The 9,630-nt window shown below is 48.6% G+C and overlaps 1 pseudogene; it reads right to left on the bottom strand.

Moving 5' to 3' along the window:
• Positions 1-6,414: 6,414 nt before the first annotated feature.
• The window catches only part of LOC119313547, a 3,671-nt pseudogene continuing 455 nt past the window's right edge, over positions 6,415-9,630 (bottom strand).

Raw genomic sequence — 9,630 nt, 5'->3', positions numbered from 1 at the left:
CATGTAGTTGACATCGTATTTGTGGCAAAGCCACCATGCATTATTTCTCATACATGTCACTCTTGATTCATTGCACCATCCCGGTACACCGCCGTAGGCATTCATATAGAATCATATCTTGTTCTAAGTTTTGAGTCGTAATCCTTGTGTTGTAATCAATAGAAGTGTGATGATCATCATTATTAGAGCATTGCCCAAAAAAAAGAGAAAGACCAAAAAGAAAAAAAAGAAAGGCCCGAAAAAAATAAAATAAAAAGGGCAATGCTACTATCTCTCTTTCCACACTTGTGCTTCAAAGTAGCACCTTGTTCTTCAATAGTGAGTCTCATATATTGTGCTTCAAAGTAGCACCTTGTTCTTCATATAGTGAGTCTCATATGTTGTGCTTCAAAGTAGCACCTCGTTCTTCATGTAGTAAGACTCATAAGTTGTCCTTTTTATACTAGTGGGAATTTTTCATCATAGAACTTGGCTTGTATATTCCTACAATGGGCTTCCTCAAATGCCCTAGGTCTTCGTGAGCAAGCAAGTTGATGCACACCCACTAGTTTTCTTTTGTTGAGCATTCATAGCTCTAGTGCATCCGTTGCATGGCAATCCCTACTCCTCATGATGCCATCAATTGATGGGCATCTCCATAGCCCATTGATTAGCCTCGTCAACGTGAGACTTTCTCCTTTTTTGTCTTCTCCACACAATCCCCATCATCATATTCTATTCCACCCATAGTGCTATATTCATGGCTCACGCTCATGTATTGCGTGAAAGTTGAAAAAGTTTGAGATTATTTAAGTATGAAACAATTGCTTGGCTTGTCATCGGGGGTATAGAAGTTGGGAACATCTTTGTGTGACAAAAATGAAGCATAGTCTAACTATATGATTTTGTAGGGATGAACTTTCTTTCGCCATGTTATTTTGAGAAGACATGATTGCTTTGATTAGTATGCTTGAAGTATTATTATTTTTGTGTCAATATGAACTTTTGTCTTGAATCTTTCGGATCTGAATATTCATATCACAATTAAGAAGATTTACATTGAAATTATGCCAAAGTATCACTCCGCATCAAAAATTCTTTTTTATCATTTACCTACTCGAGGACGAGCAGGAATAAAGCTTGGGGATGCTTGATACGTCTCCAACGTATCTATAATTTTTGATTACTCCATGCTACTTTGTCTACTGTCTTGGACTATATTGGGCTTTATTTTCCACTTTTATATTACTTTTGGGACTAACCTATTAACTGGAGGCCCAACCAGGAATTGTTGTTTTTTGCCTTTTTCAGTATTTCGAAGAAACATAATATCAAACGGAGTCCAAACAGAATGAAACCTTCGGGATCGTGATTTTCCAACCGAACGTGATCCAGGAGACTTGGACCCTACTCCAAGCAGTGCCAGAGGTGGTCACGAGGGTGGAGGGCGCCCCCCTGGGCGCGCCCCCTACCTCGTGGGCCCCTCGGAGCTCCACGGACGTACTCCTTCCTCCTATATATACCTACGTATCCCCGAACGATCAGAACAGGAGCCAAAAACCTAATTCCACCACCGCAACCTTCTGTATCCACGAGATCCCATCTTGGGGCCTGTTTCGGAACTCCGCCGGAGAGGGCATCCACCACGGAGGGCTTCTACATCAACACCATAGCCCCTCCGATGAAGTGTGAGTAGTTTACTTCAGACCTTCGGGTCCATAGTTATTAGCTAGATGGCTTCTTCTCTCTTTTTGGATCTCAATACAATGTTCTACCCCTCTCTCGTGGAGATCTATTCAATGTAATCTTCTTTTTACAGTGTGTTTGTTGAGACCCGTGAATTGTGAGTTTATGATCCAGTATTATCTATGGAAAATATTTGATTCTTCTCTGAATTCTTTTATGTATAATTGAGTTATCTTTGCAAGTCTCTTCGAATTATCTTTTTGGTTTGGCCAACTAGATTGGTAGTTCTTGCAACGGGAGAAGTGCTTAGCTTTGGGTTCAATCTTGCGGTGTCCTTACTCAGTGACAGAAAGAGTTGCAAGGCACGTATTGTATTGTTGCCATCGAGGATAACAAGATGGGGTTTTTATCATATTGCAGGAATTTATCCCTCTACATCATGTCATCTTGCTTACGGCGATACTCTGTTTTTACTTAATACTCTAGATGCATGCTGGATAGCGGTCGATGAGTGGAGTAATAGTAGTAGATGCAGAATCGTTTCGATCTATTTGTTTTGGACGTGATGCCTATATACATGATCATTGCCTAGATATACTCATAACTATGCTCAATTCTGCCAATTGCTCAACAGTAACTTGTTCACCCACCGTAGAATACTTATGCTCTTGAGAGAAGCCACTAGTGAAACCTATGGCCCCCGGGTCTATTCTCATCATACCAATCTATATCAGTTTATTTACTTGCTTTGTTTTACTTTGACTTTTACTTTTTACTTTGCATCTATCTATATCAAAAAAACCAAAAATATTATTTATTATCTCTATCAGATCTCACTCTCGTAAGTGACAGTGAAAGGATTGACAACCCCTAAGCGTTGGTTGCGAGTTGCTATCGTTTTGTGTAGGTACGAGGGACTTGTGCGTGGTCTCCTACTGGATTGATACCTTGGTTCTCAAAAACTGAAGAAAATACTTACGTTACTTTACTGCATCATCGTCTCCTCTTCGGGGAAATCCAACGCAGTGCTCAAGAGGTAGCAGCCCTCCACCCTCGTGGACGGTGGGTGGCCCCCCTCTGGTGCTTTCTTCACCCAATATTTTAATATATTCCAAAACTGACTTTCCTGGAGTTTCAGGACTTTTGGAGTTGTGCAGAATAAGTCTCTAATATTTGCTCCTTTTCCAGCCCAGAATTCCAACTGCCGACATTCTCCCTCTTCATGTAAACCTTGTAAAATAAGAGACAAAAAGCATAAGTATTGTGACATAATGTGTAGTAACAGCCCATAATGCAATAAATATCGATATAAAAGCCTGATGCAAAATGGACGTATCAAGGTGTTCGACCGCCATCGACCCCGAGAACTGTTGCCACGGGACACCGGATCCCGGCGTCACTTGTGGGACGTGGATGTAGTGTTCGACATCGACGTCCGCATGTATCTCGCACCGACGATACTTGCTATTTAGGGTTCCATCGACGTCGAGGAACCAACAAACCCGCTCGTCCCCGGGCGCCCTCTGGTATGGCGAAGCACGTTCGACGGGTCAGCGCTCGGACCGGGGGCGGCATGGGCGACGGCGTCGGGAGCGGCGGGACCCACTGGCTCCGCCATCTATCCCCTCGGCGACCGGCGATCCACGACCCTCTTCCTTTTTTCCTTTTTCCACTTCTTCTACTTATTCTTCTTTTTTTCAACTTTCTTCTTCTTCTAATTATCTAAACCTAAACCTAGCACTAACCTAAACCCACCACTGACCTAAACCTATTAATAACACCTAAACCTAAACAGCAAAGAACAGTAGAAAAAAAAACAAAAAAAAACTCACCTTGGCTCTGAGGCGGCGGGGCGGGGTGCCTTGGGGGTCGGGGGCGTGGGCGGCTCGGGCACGGGCACGGGGGCGACGGCGCGGGTGAGGTGAGGGAAGAGAGAGAAGGGTGGGGGCACGGGCGCTGGCCGCTTTTTAGTTAGGTCATAGCTCTTTTTCATCTGCTAGCAGACGACAAAGAGCCTAGCTAGTGAGGTGGGGCCGGGGAAAACGGCCGTTAGGTTGGCCACTCTTTCTTTGTCGTCCACTAGCAGACGGCAAAGAAGCTTTGACTTCTGCTAGCAGACAGCAAAAAAAGTAGCCGTTAGGTCATCCTCGTTAGTGGGCCACCCACGCTCAAAGAGCTGGCTGACGGCAAACATGATCTTTGTCGTCAGCTCTGTCTTTGCCGTCAGTTTTCTGCAAGCTGATGGCAAAGATTTTCTTTACCGTGAGCTAGCAGACGGCAAAGAATTGACTAACGGTAAAGATCATGATTCCAGTAGTGCATGCACCGGCCGCATGCCTCACGCCATCGTCGCCAAGGAACACGCCCGAGCACACCAGCCCGAGCCGAAGGCCGCCCTCCAGAGCCGCTTGTCCCTGGCCCTGTCCCGTCTTGCCACAGCCGCGGCCAACCGCCGGACACGGTGTGGATTCTCTAACAAAAGTCCGATTGTTGGGGGTTTAACCCTACTCTAATTCTTGCTCTCTCTCTCTCTCTGGCTCAAACCAAGGAAGAAGAAAGAAAAAAGTAGGGGAGGACACGGTGGACACGGATGGATTCCTGGTGAGGAACGCCCGATGCTCGTACAGCATATTTTCCTGAGCTCAAACTTTTGCGTCGCACCACACCCCACGTAACAAACACAAGAGCATCCAGTTCTGTAGCTAACGGCAACGCAGCCCCAATGTTTTCGCTGGGCACGCATGCACGACCAGCATGCCCGGCCGGGCGCGTACCGCGGCCGCTCCCCATGCAACCCTAGCCACCTACTCCCGTTGTTTTAAAATACATGATTCAGCTTTATACTAACTTAGTAGAAAGTTGAGTCATTTATTTTGAAACGGAGGAAATAACTTTCACGTACCACCACACCACGCACATGCGCACACACCCGCTACACACACACACGGCCGTGACCCAACCCCGAGGACCTGATCTGGTGCACTGACGCCGATCGCGCCGTCACGGACCTGACCTAACGCAACGACGCCGGTCGTACCGTGCTTCGTCATGACTTATTCCCAACACCGTTGATATTGGATTGACTGACATGTGGGCCCATCAACACAGTGGCCCACATGTGAACGATCCAAAGTCAGCTAACTTAGGGCATGTACAATGAAAGCACCGGTTTGGTGCTGTCTCATAGTCCACCTAGCCATAAAAATCTGAAACCACCATAACACTAACGCCCACATGTGTGGTCGTTTGTATCTCACCCACACGCGTGGATCCGCGTCCATTTGTGGGTGCATGAATCTTGGTATGTTTGTGGTGCCACGTAGGACTGGGCTGGTGTGTGGGCATTCACCCGGTCGCCCACACGTCCGTTTCACCACACGGAGGGGCCGGTGTGTGGGCGTTTAGCAGTTCGCCCACACGCCAGTTTTCACTCACGCACAAGGGTTGGTGGGTGGGCATTTGCCATCTCGCCCACACACCCGTCTCCTCTCTGCACACCCAAGCTGCCAGTTGCCATACATTTTGCAGTGTACATGGCAACTGCCCTAGCGTGCTTGTAAGCAGATGTCAACTGTCTCTTTTTTTATCCGAACATGTCAGTTGCCATGTATTTTGCAGGGTACACGGCAACTACCCTAGTGTGCTTGTAAGCAGATGGAAACTCTCTCTTTTACCCGAACATGTTGTTTTGCCATGTCTCTTTTGTAGCGCTACACGGCAACTGTCTAGTGTTAGTAGGTGACAACTCCCAAGGTTTTCAAATCATGGCAACTGTAGTAAACGAGATCATACATGGCAACTGCTTAGTGTTAGTAGGTGGCAACTCCTAAGGTTTTCAAATCATGGCAACTATAGTAAATCAGACCATACATGGCAACAGGTGCAGTTGTCCAAAATGGCATCTGGCACTTGACCTGAGATGGCAACTATAGTTGAGCAACCATGGCAACTGTAGTTCAGCGACATGGCAACTGCAGTTAAACGGACATTGAAGAAGGTCCAGACCATGGTAACTGTCGGGACGCGTGGTGACTGTCACGCGGGGCGTGCGGGACCGTGAGGTATGTGGCTGAAAGAGGACGTGTGGTCGTTATGCATTTTGCCCACACGTAGACATGTGAGAGGGACCGCAACAACAAAAAAAGAGGCGTGTGGACGCTAGTTGTTTTGCCCACACGTAGGCGTGTGGGTTGGTCCTCTTAGACATCACACAAAACGTGTGAGCAGGCTCCTTAACGCCCACACGTGTGGCAGTTATCCTCGTCTTATGTTTTTCTAGTGCCCAGCGCAAGTTGTCATCTCGTGGGGTCTAGGTAGCGCCAGAAATCTCCCATGCAGCGCGCAGCAAGGTCGCCATCCTCTCCTATTCTTCCCCCTCTCTAACTCTCTCTCTCTCTCTCTGAACCTTTCTCACTTTTTCAACTGAAGTGGCCGTCTCCTCTGCAAGCTGCGCCTGTCATTTGTAAGCTATACCTGCATCGCCACAGTGGCATCCGAACCTAGCTGGCCTGTAGGGCATCAGGTTTAGGGTGACGCGATGGCCATGCCCTTATGTGAGACAATCTGCGCCTATCACAATACGTACGGGAGAACACTATTTGGCGAATAGACAGTGGTGCAAAGAAGATTCATCATCTTATTCATCATGGGTAGTAGAAGGCTGGAATAGCCTATTTTTATTCTTCATTCATGGCGTACTTATTGCTATATACCGGTTGCTGAGGGAGCCACACAATTGGAGTTGGAGTATTATTTCTCCAGCAGTGCCTTGAAGGTCATTGGGGCCGTAAACTGAGGCGGTCCATAGTAAAATGCAGTGGCCGTCAGCCTACATGCCTGATCCGTCATGAACTCTGAATCCCAGAACCAGTACTCTTCCTGGGGAGAGCACGTCCTCTCTGGGTGGTCCTTGAAGCTACACGAGTCCTGGGTGTTCATCATCCCTGCACCACGCACAACAGAACAACTAGTTAAGCAAACCACAATAAATTAAAATAACATAAATACTCAAACGAACAGCTTCTCATTTTCCTAATATAATAAATAAAAGGAGGATAAATCCTAGACTGCTTCTCATGAGTATCGTACCCGTGGGCTGTTTACGTACAATAAGCTGACGGGTCGGCGAAGACGGTGGTGGTGAAGCTATGAAAGTCCCCGATGGAGTAGAAAAGGCCCTTCTTCTTTGACGCAAGGCTAGACATGACGGGCTTGAGGGCGGCGTTGAACGCGGCGGCACGGTCGTTCATGCTCTGGTCGCAACCGTACCTGTAGTCGAAGATCTGGGGCGCACAGCCGATGAGCCCAACGTTGACGATGGCCAGCTTCCTAGCGCCCATGTCGTAGAGGGACGTGACGGCCTCCCCGTATAGGGCAACGAGGCTCTGGATCTCGGTCGAATTTGCGAGGTGTATGTTCCATCTTGGGTCGAGGTCCTGACCGCCAATGCCGAGGAGGAAGATGGACTTGGACAGGTACGCGCTCAGCTTGGCTTTCACCCCCTAGCATTATCCCCATAAGGGCCCTCGTCGTCCTGAAGTCCTCCAGCTGCTGCGAAAGAGGGATGCTCCGCTCTCCGTTCTGCACGCATCTCTCGTTTCTTCTCTTATTTCTATTCTCGTCGATTTGTTTTTCTAAAATGAGTGCAAATAAAGTGGAATTGGTTGACGACTTACCGTGGAGTTCCGAATCCCAGCACCCATGGAAGCGTAGTTGGCGCCCCACATACTGATCCGGCCACGCAACGACATGAAGGGTAGAGGGCTTTGCGGGAATCCGATAGCGTATGCTGGGCACCGTGAAATCAACCAAACAATCCATCAAACATGATCGGCGCTGAAGAGATATTATGTGTATGATGTGGTGTGCACACACGTACCAATGGCATCGGCAAGATCTCACACGACTGGTGAGGAACTTCTGGTGGGGTTCGAAGCAAGGACAGAGGAAGACCCATTGGCTTGCATGGGATAAACTGCTAGAGCCAAAAGGAAAGGGTGGACTAGGGTTCAGAGATTTCCGTTTATTTAACCAAGCACTTCTTGCACGTCAAGCCTGGCGCCTTCTAACCAGACCGGAGTCCTTATGCTCTCAGGTTTTAAAGGCGAAATATTATCCTAATGGGTCTCTCAAGGACACTGTCTTTTCAGGTAACTCATCGCCGATGTGGCATGCCATCCAGCACGGCCTCGAGCTCCTTAAAAAAGGGCTCATCTGGCGAGTGGGTAATGGCGAGCATATACGCATCTGGCGGGACCCTTGGATTCCGAGGCCCACGTCCTACCGGCCAATCACTCCTCGAGCTACTTGCCGGCTCAGACGGGTTTCTTTATTTCTTGATGCTAATGGCCGGTGGCGAGTGGACCTCCTGCAGCAACACTTCTCTGACCTTGATGTCCAATGCATTTTGGGGATCAAGGCCAGCCCTAGGCGACTGGAAGATGTACTTTCTTGGGCACCTGACACACATGGAGTCTTCACTGTTCGCAGCGCCTACAAGACGGCGTTGGAGGAACGTACCCGCACCACCGCGTGCGCCACGAGCAGGGCACCGGACGGCACTCGTGCCGTCTGGAAGGTAGTGTGGGGGTGCCCTGCTCCCCCAAAGGTACGAGTCTTTGCTTGGCGGGTCGCCACAAATTCTTTGGCCACTTTACAAAGTAAAAAAAATTCGCACTCTTGAGATTACTGATACATGTGTTCTATGTGGCATGGGGAGCGAGGATACATTTTATGCACTATGCAGATGTCCTTTGGCCCAGAGTCTTTGGAAAGCCATGGCCGATATATGGAGAATGCCCAAGGTGGAGACCATCATCAATACTGGCTCTGAATGGATCATCCACCTGCTAGATGGATGCACGGAAGATGTGCGTCTCCCTGTGATCATGACACTTTGGCGTAACTGGCATGTTCGCAATGAAGTTTACCACGGCAAACCAGCACCACCAGTAGAAGCATCATGCAGATTCTTATGTGGCTACATCGACACACTCCTGAACATACGACAACATCCACATGCTGATGTTGTGAAGGGGAAGACTGTGGTCTCTTATATTGATCAAGGAGGAGATCGAAGCCAACAAGTGATGAGGAAGGGATGCCCAACACCAACAGAAAGATGGAAGAAGCCACCGATGGGGTGGGTAAAACTGAATGTGGATGGCTCGTGGATGAACGAGGATGGCAGCGGTGGAGCTGGAATGATACTTCACGACCACAGTGGCTCTATCATCTTCGCATCATGCCGTTTTATACAACGATGTGCCAGTGCCCTGGAAGCGGAAGCCGCGGCTCTCATGGAAGGTGTCACGCTGGCCCTCGACAGAAGCTCAGAGCAGCTCCTGGTGGAGACGGACTGCACGGCCTTAGCATGTATGATCAACGCTGAGGAAGTGGATAGATCTCCTGTTGCAGCCATGGTCAATGAGACTCAGCATCTTCTTAGTACTAGACCGCATGAAATCAAGATCATTGGACGTGACCAAAACTTGGTCAGCCACGCCCTAGCAAGGATGGGACGAGAGCTCCCTAAAACTGCTGTTTGGCTAGGGTGCGTACCTGATGAGGTTGCCGCTTTATGTCATAAAGACTCTAGTGATTCTGGTTAATTAATAGATGTGTTTCACCCGCAAAAAAAAAAGAGTAGGGATAGTTAGGGGGCTCCAAGTATCCGTTGTTGCCGTTGTCGAACGCCTCATCTCCGAACACAAACATGGCAGGCGGCGGCACCGGCCTTGGCATCTGTACCTCGTCATCTGCACCAGCAAGCGGGTACATGCATTCCATCCGGAATTACTTGTGGCTCAAACAGATGTATTTAGATGTAATACGTGCAAGCAACCAACTATATGTGGGTATTTACGGCATAGTGTCTTGCAGTTGGGGCAGAGGACGATGCACTGGGGGCAGCGGCGAGGGCAAGTTCCCGTGCACCCCGGCCGCTTACCGTCGGTGTCCTTGCAC

Source organism: Triticum dicoccoides, chromosome 1B (genome assembly GCF_002162155.2).
Source record: "Triticum dicoccoides isolate Atlit2015 ecotype Zavitan chromosome 1B, WEW_v2.0, whole genome shotgun sequence".
Taxonomy (NCBI): Eukaryota; Viridiplantae; Streptophyta; class Magnoliopsida; order Poales; family Poaceae; genus Triticum; species Triticum dicoccoides.
The sequence above is the reverse complement of the archived record's forward strand: the minus strand, read 5'-3'. Positions and strand labels throughout refer to the sequence as shown.